Genomic DNA, 13,024 nt, shown 5'->3' with positions numbered 1-13,024 from the left:
ATTCTGACTTGCAACACTATTAAAAGCACTTTTCAGAGAAGTTTATGATTGGAGTCAGAAAGATTTCACTGGCAACTGTGTTGTATCTTTCCCATTAGATCATATGTTATTCAGTTCAGCTATTGAATATTGTGATAGTCACAAAGAAAGAACTGTATGTATTTTTTTCTTACATCTAACAGTTTTAGTCTTTTGATCTTCCTCTCTACCCCACAAGCAAAACTACAGACTGGACCACAGACATGCAAGACCAGATTGGGAGCTGGGGTTACATTTAAAACTCCAAGTCTCAGAGAAGAAATTTACTTATACGGTAAAACCAGACCTATTCAGTAGGTGAGCTTTGCAGCACACAGTAACTTCCACCTTCTAAAGCTTTAAAGCTTAGGGATATTTTTCATTATTTCTATCTAACCATAGGAGAGTACAGTTTGTGGAAATCTGGGAGAAGGGACTCATAGATTTATAGAGTGTCCTGCATTAGAAGAGGCCTTAAAGATAATCCAGTTCCAACCCCCTGCCATGGGCAGGGACACCTTCCACTAGCCCAGGTTGCTCCAAGCCCCATCCAACCTGGCCTTGGACACTTCCAGGGATGAGGCAGCCCCAGCTTCTCTGGGCAACCTTTACCAAGGCCTCACCACCCTCACAGAAGGGAATTATTTCCTAATACCCAAACTGAACCCACTCTGTTTCAGTTTAAAGCCAGGGACAAGTTTGCAAAATCCAGTCTGTCTCCTAGAAGTTGACATAACTTTTTTTTTTTTAATTCTTTTTTTATTCCTACATAGACTGGAGAATGACATAAAAGAGAAAATACTATGTTGTATGTCTGCAGGGTAGAACTTTATCTGCCTCTGAGGGCTGGCTGGTAGCATTAAATTTTGGCAACACTACTGAGAGAAGTAAGAAACCCTGGAACTAACCCTCAGAATCAAAATGCAAGAACTAGAACATCAACAAAGCTCATACAATAAACATTTTATCTATATGGTCATATACTTCATATTAGAAATAAAACATAAATCTTGTTATTTAAAGACATGAGTTGGACAGTCTCTTGTGTGTTTCAGAAGTGACTTAAAAAGCAGGGCAACAGTAGATCCAGCATTTAAAATGCTGTCTTTCCTTAGTGTTAGGCCCACTCTATTTTAACACTTTTACTAGAACTGCTCAGTTCTAGACCATGTGATTTGCAGCCAATAGTTTACACAGAGCTAATACTGAGTATTGTGGCATCATACAGTCCACCACATTTGTGTTATATTTCTGTAGATTTCTGTTGGCTCCTTATCTGCTTCTGCTACAGGATTCTGGATTAGCTCTGAGACAATGTGTGTGCAAGTCATGCACAAAAGGGGATAATGGGCAACATATCTTTGTATACTGTCGATACTTAAGATTCTTAAGGGATATTTGAAATTTTGCTTTGCTGTAAGAACCTCATTGACAAATTACCCTTTAATTCCTTGAAGCATTGAATTCCTTCACTCCATTATTAGGTGGCAGAATAAAGAAAACAAAGAAAAAGCAGCAGTCATTCCAGAGGCTGAGATCACTTCAGTATTTTGAATTTTTTGTGCATCTTTACATTGGCTTCTGATCAGAAGTGTCATGTCCTGCCAGCACAGTAAATGGTGAGGTTAATTCCCGACTGTCTGAAATTATCCATGCAGACATGACCTTAGCCCAATTCCTTTTCACGTCAAAACTCCCTTACAACACTCAAGACCCTGTTCTTCCTCTATTTCCCATGCTCGCGTTTGAGTTTACAGATTTTTCCCTAGCCCTTGTATGAAGGGAATATGTGATAAGATTTTGTCTTGTTTCCTGGAAGGAATTAGGAATTATATATAACATCAATATAAATTATTTATCAGGGGGACTCATATAATTTATGCTCACTTTCAGATCACATACAGTGTCATTGCAGTTATAAAATGGACTTAGTTTAGGTACTGTAAACTCCATTGCAGGAGTGATTTTATGTGTGGATGAGATTATTTTATTTTTATTTTTTTTAAATGGACATCCTGCATGCTGTATAGGAAAATTTTATAACATCTGTGGCATTATTTTTTCACCAGTGGTCCCTAAATGTGCCAAAGAAGCACTGGTCAGGAAAACACTTTTGACATGGGTACAACTCATGCCTTCAATTCAATTTAATGGTTTTGCAGGAGCTGACAAATGTTTTCTGTGCTTTGTCCAAGAATATTGTTCTTCTGAGGCTTCAAGAAGATTCATCTGCTACCATTGTTTTCATTATTTATTAATTTTAAAGACCACATAAAACTGATAGTCCAGCTGCTGAATCAGAAGAACAGACAGAACACCCAGAAAACCACCCAAGTTGTACTATCAAGTTTTGTGTTTCCTGAATTGCTCAGGTTTTGTATTTATTTCACCTTTCAGTGATATATTGTTCTTATGACAATAGTTATAGTTATTATCCTATGATAGTAGCAATAATAGTAACAATATTTTTCTGTGATAGATGTGGTATTGATATTTTATCCATGTCTTAAATACTGTGTAATTAAAACCATTTAATATGCATCAGAGATTCACATGTGCTTATATTGCCTGTAATTCTTCACATTTCAGACTTACACAACCAGCATTTTTTAGATGCTTTCCATTGTCTGGAATTAATAATACAATGCACAGACTATTACTGAATAAACACTCAAACTATTATTTTTTTTCAGATGGCAATTTTAAATAGTGTAGCAGTGGAAACTAGAAAAGCAATGAGATGTTTATTAATACACATATCCTAAAAATATGATTCCCAACAAAATGCTACTTTTTTTTTTTTCTTTTAGATTTGACAATTAGCCTGTAGTAGTAGGTATAGAACATTATCAGAAGTCAAATCATTGGCATTTTTTGTCTTTTCTCAAAAGCCAAGTGAATGGCACTGTTTTTTCAGCAACGGCCATTGATGGTCATCAAATGCCTCTCTGCATTTAAAAAGAAACTTGTCCTAACTGACCCCCTCCACACAATGCTGTAGGAGGCTCTTTAACCTGGGGAGAAACAGAACTGTTTTTGCTGAATGAACTTTGAAAGATGTTCCAGTTCTTGTACTACTACCAAATTAGGACACTTGGTTAAATGTTCACATCAATCTTGGTGCATAAATTTTCCAGAAGAAGCCTGGTCATGGTGATACATGGTCAGTTTCTATTTTTGTGGCAATAATTTTAAAATTTCCTTTACTTGAGCATCCCAGTCTTTTATTATGATCATAGATTACATATTTTGAGCATGATTGGGAAGCACTGGCTCCCAGGAAATCAGCAGGAATTCTGCTGTTGGTTATCTGCAGCTCAAAATATCTTCCACATTTCTTGCAATTGTGACCACAATTAATGTAAACGCACACAGTTCTGTCTTTGTATGGTTCTAGAAATATACCAAGAAATCAAGAGCAGATTTTGTGATCAGTTCTTTGAAGGAAGTGTCAGCACTTGTTCTGTTGGTGGTGTCCTGGAGAAGGGGGATGAGCTGTTGGCCGGAGATGGTGAGGGAAAAACTTGTGTCTCATTATTACTGTACTACTGCTAAGAAAGTCTCATGTCAGAAAATAATATGACATGAGAATTTGTACTTCAAAATTACATCCAAAACCCCAGAATAGGATAAAATAAATAAAATAAAATAAAATAAAATTTAAAAATAAAAGTTTATGCTTTTTAAAACATTGCAGGGAAGCATTGCAAGGTTGACATGTTGACACCTAAATATATTCATCTGGCAAATGTCAGTTTCCTGAGCATCCGGAGCAGAATGTTTTATGACTTTCTCTGGAGCTTGCTGGGGATACCACTGAATCAGGATGAACATATTCTTGCTTGATTGCCACACTAGTATTAAAAACAAAGTTATATACACAATGGAGCGTCTTTATGTGTCTGCCAAATAAAATGGAAGAGGATCCAGGTGTTGCATCCAAAGTTAAAGTATCACCATGTTCTTGGGAATCAGAAATGTGTTTGCTTCTCGGATTAAATAATTTTTCTTTGCAGAGATTGTAACAAAAATTTCTGTAATCTCCAGACAGCAAGTGTTGAAGGTTTACAAAGGCCTGATTGTTGCACAGGAATGACAGAAGAACACAAATTATCACAAGCAGGGTGAGCATCAAGTTGCACTCAATTTGGCTATGTCAATATGTAATATAAATGTCATAATCACAATGTGTGTGGACATTTTCAACACGATTTTTCTTCAACAAATTTTCCAAAGAAAAGGTGAATTGAAGGCAGAAATGACACAGTCATCCTCTGCAATATTTAAGAAATATTCAAATGGATGATTGATTGATTTGATTGATTGATTGATTGACTGATTGTATGTTGGGACCAAATCTTGGTATTTATTTTGAAGCATAAGCATCCAGAAGTTTGTGCTGGTTTTCACATAGGAATCTTATAACTCAGTTGTCTGTAGCAATTGCATTTTTGATCAAATCTTTCCTCTTGGTTGAACTGCTAAGTGGATTAAAGTCTTTTATATCCCTTGTCTATTCTTGGTATTATGCAAAATTTAATCACAACCATCTCCTGGGCAAAGCTGAGAAATGTCAGTTAACAACTTTCAAGAAAGTTTTCTACATTATAGCAAGAGTTGATCCACACTTTGTAGACTTTCTGTTGTGGAGCTCCATGAAATGAATGCATTTTTTCCTTCAAAGAAGGAACTGGAGTGCCAATTGGTTTGCTTTTATTAATCAAGAAAGCCCATTGGTCAGTCATGTTTTTCACAGTTCTCTGAAAATACATACTGTTATGAAAGCATTCAGGAATCAACAAGAACAGATGTGTTAGCTAACTTTTCAAGTCAAAGTTTGCTAGTAGATTTTACTCCTGCTTTCAAATAGCAAGGCAGGGACTTTGCTCATTGTTTGTAGCTAATGCCTTTCCTTCTTCACAATGGAGCTCTGAGGGAAAGTCAGCTGTACCACCCTCAGAAAGGACTCTCTGATGAAGAAAAACACTGAAAATTATTACAACCAGGAGTCCAGGTCAGTACATGGTGCTTCCATCTCCAAGGCACCATCCTGTCAACTTCTCCAGACAAATCTGTAATTTTACTCCAAATTTGCAGGGGGAACTCCCCCCTTTACATAGATTAATGATGTTCTGAGTCTTGGAGGGAAATGTTTTAGCAAACTTGCACAGTGAGGATACATCTGGTACTCAGCAGCGGTACCTGACATGCGGTGCTATTGTCTTGGTCTTTAAATTTTTAATTTTCTGTAGCTGCCTCTTGTGCATCATGTTGAACTGACTTCAGATACTTTACTGAAAAAAAACTTGGAAATATCTTCAATTTTCTGTTCTTTTATTATTGAAAATTTCTGATATGGCTTTGCATGAAGAGGAGGTCGTCAGTACTACAAAATTTTTGTCATTCTTCTAGTGACAGGTGTGGATCTTACTGCACATCTTCAAACAGAAGTCCTTTGTCCTTAATACTTAAAATCAGATGACAGGTCAGAATACTTCCTCCTCAATTTAGGAATTTGAGGTTTTTTTCAGAAATGGTATGTCATTCAACTTTAGGTTCAGATTTGGTAGCAATGTGGTGTGTGGGGTTCTTTTGACAGGTTTGAGGAACTGCGTGATGTGGTGCCAGAGTCCCGGGCTACCATCACGGCACCATGCCGAGAGTGGGACACACTCCAGGAGGAGGATGACGTGGAGTGCAGCTTAGAGCTATTATTGCTCTACGGCATATTATTGCTGTCAGCACTGTGTGTGGAGGCAAGGACTGAGAAGGAGGCTCTTTGTATGGGTTCCAGGAACAGGTTTATTGTCCTAAAGGGTCAGGTATAAAAAAGCAAAAACCATAGGTGCGCAGGGGGGATAATATAAAGGGGCGGTTCAGGGGGCAGTTACAAATTCTTGACCAATAGGGAAAACTCAGGAGGATCAGAGGGCGGGATTCACAAAGTTCCAACAAATGGGGAAACACAAAGTGGGCACACAAACTGACAAGCAGGTAAACAATCCACTGGGGCTTCCTGGTGCCCTGGCGAATTCCAAAGGGCAAGTCCAAGCTGGGGGATTGACAGGGAACTCACTAGAACAGGGGTAGGGATCAGGGTGGATGGCACTCAAGGGGGAAGGCAAAACACAGGATTGACAGCCCAGGGGGGAGGGACAGAGAACATTCTGGGCGAGGAGGCAGGGCTGTGACAGGGATTGGCAGGCAACTGAGGAGGTACAACTTGGGGCAAACCAACTGAACTAAGGGGTGACAGAGCATACCAACAGAACATAATATTTACAGCACAGAGAACACAGATGCACTGCAATAATTACACTCTTTCTACCCGTGTGTTTTCCTCTCATTAAATGGCCTGTAAACTAGTGCCCCAATATATATATGCTTGACCATGCTAGAAAATCCTATTCGAACGTTATCATCAAATATGCCAAGATCTTAATGAATTTTTAAAAGTCACAGAGTGGCTTTAGTAATTTTAATAATAAATAATTATGCTTTTTTAATTGTGCTTTGTGTTTTTGAACTCCTTAATATACAAGCTTTCCTCTGGAAATGCAAGCACTGGAAGGTCTTTTTTCCTCTTTATGGGATCTGAGATGTCTAGGGTCACAAGAGGTATGGTATTAAAGAAAACATCAAACACTATAAAGTCTGTGATAAAACCACCAGGAGAGTAGTCATGGCTGGAATGTGGCACTCCTGAAGGAAGGTGTCACGCTTCTGTCCTGCATCTTCTGTTCTGCATCTTCTGTTCTGCTGTTAACTTCAGTTATGTGATCATAACTTCACTTGCCCCTCAGGGTAAGGGCTTGGGGCTCATTTGCACAGTGGCTTTCCACTAATGACATGTTCATTTGGGATCCTACAGCCTTCTGGTACTAATTGGACAATATAATTCTGTCAACTCTGTCAAGTTTTCCTACATCATACAACCTCAAAACTCTCTACAAACATATTTTATTAAGATTATACAGAAGAAAATGCCACAAATGTCACTGCTGTAGGATACACTAGAAAACAGAGGGACTTAACTTTGTGTAAAAAATTGACCAACTGCCTCCAATGCAGCTCCCAGAGCAGTAGCCTCTGTGTTTTGATGTGGAATCCTCACTAGTTCTTGTTGATAGCTAGCCACAAATGGGAATAAAATCATGCAGACCCTGAATTAACCACTCCCACATTATTTGGCTCAGCTGACAGGCTGCTAGGCAGCTTGGATGCAGATAAGGCAAAAATGTGGCAAGTGTGTTCCTTGTGTCAGATTTCTGTTGATGGTCCTGTTTATGGGAAGGTTTCTTCACATTATAAATTCCAACTCTTACCTCATTCCAGTACACAATAAAATAAAATGTGCAGAGATAGAGTGGTCAAAACATATATTTGCAGTATCTGTGACTGCCTCAGTTTTAGAAGACAGGTGTCTGCTAGGGAGGGCAGGAGCCTCCCTTGGAATGAAAGAAGGTAGACCCCCTCCCTCCGAATTATTATCATTCTGAAATCAAGGGGCTTTCAGGCAGAGATCTGGGGATAGGAATAACAGTTCTTTACTAGTATAACCAGGCAAACAAACAACAGTAACTACAGCATTAACAAGAAAACAGAACCAGGGGCCCCGGGACAGCTTTCTCGGCTGAGATGGGAAGGGATGGAGGAGAGGCTTTGCTTCACAAACCCCCTCGGGCAGTCAGTCCCGGTGCTCCTGCAGGGCTCTGAGGAACACTCAGCTGGAACAGCAGGGATGAGCTGAGATCCTGGGCTGGTGGATGAGGTGGATCAGCAGCTCCGTGGTGGTGGCTGGCACTGCCACACGTCCCAGCAGGACAGGGGGTGCGAGGCCACCAACAAAGAGGGAAGAAGGAGAAGCAGCAGCAGCTCCGTCTGGGTGATGCCGAAATTCCCTTGTCCCCACAGCAACAGCTCTGCACCCAATGTGTCCTTCTCCGAAGCTGAAGAAAGCCTGCCAAAATGTCCCCACCCTCTTTTTTTCCTGCCCCTTTACCCCAACCCGGCCCGGCCAAACTCTTTGTCTTTTGTCAAGCACCCACCAAGTACTGGCAGTCAGGTTTTCCCCGCAACTAATGGGTAAAAATTCCACAGGCAAGCCAGAACTAAAAAAAGAGGACACCTAACCCCCAACAGTGACTTAAATATCAGAAACTGTATTTCAAATAGGATTGCCAATGAATAGAAGGAAAGCTTGGTACTGCTGAGGAAAAATAGTAATCCTTTTCCCTGTTGGTTACCCTATGGATATCTAAACTAAGGTTAAAAACAAAGAGCATAAATAAAAGTGGCTAATCACAGGTTCTTAGCAGACACAGAAACAAATTTTCAAGGCTTATTGTGTCCTTGTAAAGTTCATTAAAGCAAAGACAATGCAATGGCTTTTGACCCATTAGAGCACAGAGAGTGAACAATTCACACCCTGAATTGACTGGAAAAGTAGTAGAAAATTATTGGTTCTCATTGTACAAATCAATACCAAAAGACAGCTTGTGTCTTTCAATGGAAAAAAGGGAAAAATTGTGGAATAATGATCCATCAGCAGTCTAAGAAGATTCAACTTCCTTCTGTAAGTAAATAATGATTTAATACTAGACTAAGACCGAGTTAATAATGTGAAGTATGAAAAATTATTTTTTCCAATGCTGCAATATTTGACATGTAAGATAATGGAAAACATTAAAAAGTGGCCATGCTGGAAAGTAATTTTTATTGTCCTTTGAAGTAGGTCTGCTGCTGTGCATTTCCCAAGGACACCAGCACTGCAGGGATCAAAAGGAAGGTGGAGCAAATGGCTCATCATCATTAGCTTAAGGGAGAATTTAAAGACAAATAGGTAAACTTGTTCAGAATAATCAGGGTTTTAGTGTTCTCTGGGAAAGGTGTTCTCACCACTTCCAGATCAGGCCATTGATTGCTGTGATAACTCTGAGAATGTGGATTCTACTCATGTATGTGGTCTGCTCATTTCAAAGTGAATTCAGTATCTGAGTTACCTGTCAAGCAAAAAAAAAGAAAGAGCAATTGTTGCAAAAGGTGATTTTGAGTTATCAACATTCAGAGGCTATCAATTTTCAGGGCTAGTTAAAACTAGATATTTCCCTAAAGAAAGTAGTATCAGACACTAAAGAGAAATGAAGAGCATCCAAGAAAAATTTGCCTAAACAATAAAACAGTCATGGCACAGGCGAAAAATGCACTGAGCATGAAATTAAAATAACAAGGCTGTTGTGAATTCATGTTGTAAATATTGGCTTTTCACAATTATTCTGATAAATATTATATGCTATATGCTTTTGCTATATTCTTTTCTCTCTTAGCAAGTTATAGGCTTAGATAGGAATTTTGAATGGTAAGGATATGTTTCATCCGGACAAGGCAAGATAACTCCAACAGGCACGACAATGGGAGGACCAAGTTGTTTTTCCAACAGAAGGACAGTGGAAAACAGGCTATTATCAGCAGCAGGAAATGGAGAGCAAACTGTTATCAAAAAGCTGGTACCAGGACGTTGGCAGGGGGGAAAGATATGAAGCCCAGCTGCCCTCAAAGGAAGGATGAGGGGCCCGGACTGTTATCAACACTGACCATTTGCAGAAGAAAGGAAACCAAACTTCAATTTATGCTGACCAGCTAGAATAATGATGACCAGCAAAAAATATGTTGACCTGACCAGCAGAAAATAAAATTGTACAAGAGCATGTTCTAAGAAGGCGGAACCAGGGAGGGGACATGCTTTGAATATGCATTAAACACTCACAGCGGGATGGGATAAAAAGGGTATTCCCAAGATACCAGGTGTGCTCTTGGCAGCGCGCCAAGGCACCCGGCTGTAACTCTTTGCTTTATTTTATGTCTCTTATTGTCTTTATTAAACCTTTTTAAAATTTTACAAGAGTGAACTTCGTTTTTCACAAAGGCGACACATTTATAACCAAAATAAGAAGCATGCTGATAGTCTTTGAAAATAAACAAATATAAAAACTCTTACTAATTTGCAGTTCTACAAATTCTCTTCAGTCTTTTCAGCAACCTGCAGAGGAATAGGTCAGTGAATCCACCTTCATAAGTTAGAGCTGATTCAGAACAAAAGGTGAACTTCTAGATGCTGGAACCTGCAGCTTTATAATAGTGAAATAATAAAATACATATTGTACTGGGTGTTGGTGTCAAGATTTTGGTGAAGGGGAACTGCAGAGGCTGCCTTGTGCCAGACACAGCCTGCATGTCCTCATGGGGGAATTTGAGCCTGAGGGAAAAAAAAAAACAGGCCAGGGAGGGAAGCTTTTTTAATTTTTAATTTGGTTTTCACCATCCAACTCAATTTTAATTAGCATCAAATTAAATTCATTTTCGCCAGGATGCACCTGTTTTGTTGACAGTAAGATGAGCTCCCTGTACCTCGACCCATGAACTTTTCTTTCTTGTTTTTCTCCCTCTATTCTATTGAGGAAGGACAGTAAGCAAGCAGCTGGGTGGGCATCCAGAGCCAGCCAAGGACAACCCACCCAAAATGCACTGACACTGGAGTCTCAGTGACAGCTCCTTTAAGTGGATCCCCACTCCAGTGGTGTCAACAGGGCTGGAAAACCAATTCAAATCTCCCACAGCTCTTTCCTCATGTCATGCTGTTGTTCTATTGCCATCAGAAGCTGGGAGAATAAGAAGGGAGGAAGGAGGGAGAAAGGGCATAGTCTAAATGAAGACACTGGCATACAGTGCCAGTGCCAGTGCCAGTGCCAGAGGAGAGGTTGCACCTTCTTCCCAAGTACTTCCTTCCTCAGCACACATTTCCTGATGAGGATCCTGGCAGTGCAAGAGAACAATAAACAGAAAGTTGGGTGAACTCAGCATTGCAATACTCCATCCTGAAGGTCAGAAGACTGGATGAGAGAAGACAAAATGCAGGAAGGGCAAAGGAGTTCATAAGAAAGGAGCACACAACACTGGGAGCTGGCATCAGAGCAGTCAGCAAAGCAGGGAGTGGACTGAACACAAGAGTGCAAGGGTGCGATACTGAAGATCACAGAAATCTTGGAGTGAGCAATACCAAAAAGAATGAAAATGGTGGTTAGTGAGAGAAAGGTTTGACAAAGGCTAATCACAAAGGAAAAACAAATAGTAACCACTGAGATGAAGAACTCGGGTTGGGGTGGGGACAACAAGGCAGGAGACCAGGATGAACTTCTGTGTAATGTTTGCTTCTACACAGACACTATTAAAGTTGGACAGTGGTGCTGAAAGGGATTTAAATAGAGTTCATTTCCTGAACTTGTAATGAGTCCATGCACTTTGGGTTTGGCTGAATTATTTTCCATTTTTATTCTTTTTTTTTTTTTTTTCCCACAGGAAAAAGAAATAATATTTTCAAACCAACTGTAGTTCTGGTCCAAATCAGCTTTAAGATTCTAGTTTGGGAATGACAGGATCAAATTCTCAAAAGCCTTCTCAGGAGATTATGGCCCAGCAAAGATTAAGATATTTCTGCTGTCTTGATCTGGATCCAGAAATTCTTTCCACTTCTGAGTCTGCTTTCCACTGAGTCCTGCTAAGGTGTATTTGAATCAGAAAAGTCAACTCCAAGCAGTTGTTTTTCTCTCTCCTTTGTTCCCTTTTTTTTTCTCTCTCTCTTTTGTCCTCTTCTCTCCTCCCATGTCCCAACCCCCAACACTCACAAGTTTCACTCCCTCCTGTTTCTACCTGGCTGCCAAAAAAAAAAAAGGAAAATAAAAATGTCACAGTTCACACTTCTGTTTTTTTAGCAAGATCAGGTCTTGAGGCTTTTGGTCTCATGTCTATATGAGGTAAAAAACACTCAGCTTTTTTTTTTTTTCTTCAGCCTTAAAACCTGATGTTGCTTTGGGTTTGTGGTAAAAAGAAAATTAATGTCCTCATGTATTCTCAACAACAAATATTCTCTTTTCTTTGCATTCAGTTTTTTTTTGCAAGCATTCTGTAGAATCACATGACCTACTGGGCTGGATTGATAGCCAGTCTTAAACCAATATGTTTTTTTCCTATGCTATTTAGTGTCCCTGCTGATTTCTGTTTTCTGATGTGTTTTTGGCTCGCCATGGTAGGATGCTGTCAAGACAAATATAATTTTCTGATTTTTCTTTTATTTTCTTTTTTATTTTCTTTTTATATTTTTTTTTTTATTTTTTGCATACTGTCAAAATACTGCACAAGGTGGTCCTCAACTTTCCAGGCAGGAAGCACCAATATCCACACACACGTGGAGATCCAAACTTACTCATCACAGATGTTGTCACATTGAGCTAATCATGCAGCCTTGTTTAAGAAGCTATAGTTGAAGGCAGAGGAGGAGTTTTCCTAATCCAAGCTTGACTGGTTTCTTGAGCAGTGACTCACTGAGTAGTCACTGTAAATAAATTTGTACCTCAGTTTACTGCACTGTAAAAACAAAGTGTCAATGAAGTGTGTAGAAGCTGAAATGCCATCCTGAGAACAAGCTGAGGTGTTTTCTAATTCAGGTGACCATTGGTAAGTGATGTCCTGACTGTATCTCTCCTGAGAAATAAACAAATTTGTACTTGGAAAGCTGCCATTCCCCACAGCCATGCACTCAGAACATTCCTCCTTCTCCATCTTCTCACTTTATAAGGGACTCTTCAGTTGTTTTCTTTACACTGGAAAATGTGAAACACAAAATAAGCATGAAGCAAAAAAAATTGTTAATGAATGCTAAGGAAGGTAAAACTGTTGGGATTTTTTATTCTTTTAGGAACTATTTCCTCCATAAAATATCTGTGCCTTCTTTTTCTGGGAGGAGGTAAAAAACAAGGAGTTGGGAGCAAGGGTGGAGGAAAGGTTGCATGTGGCTCTAATGATTAAATGTTAGCTTTGTGCTTATTTTTTTTGGACTGCTAGGAGCTGTGTACCATGGTGATACATAAACAGGAAGTGACTAATTATTCATGTGAAAAGAGGCTTCATGAATTACAAGGAAACAGTAAATTATGTGGAAAAGCACTCTTCA

The sequence above is a fragment of the Poecile atricapillus genome, chromosome Z (assembly GCF_030490865.1).
Source record: "Poecile atricapillus isolate bPoeAtr1 chromosome Z, bPoeAtr1.hap1, whole genome shotgun sequence".
In the NCBI taxonomy this organism is placed as follows: Eukaryota; Metazoa; Chordata; class Aves; order Passeriformes; family Paridae; genus Poecile; species Poecile atricapillus.
Note: the sequence above shows the minus strand (reverse complement) of the source record.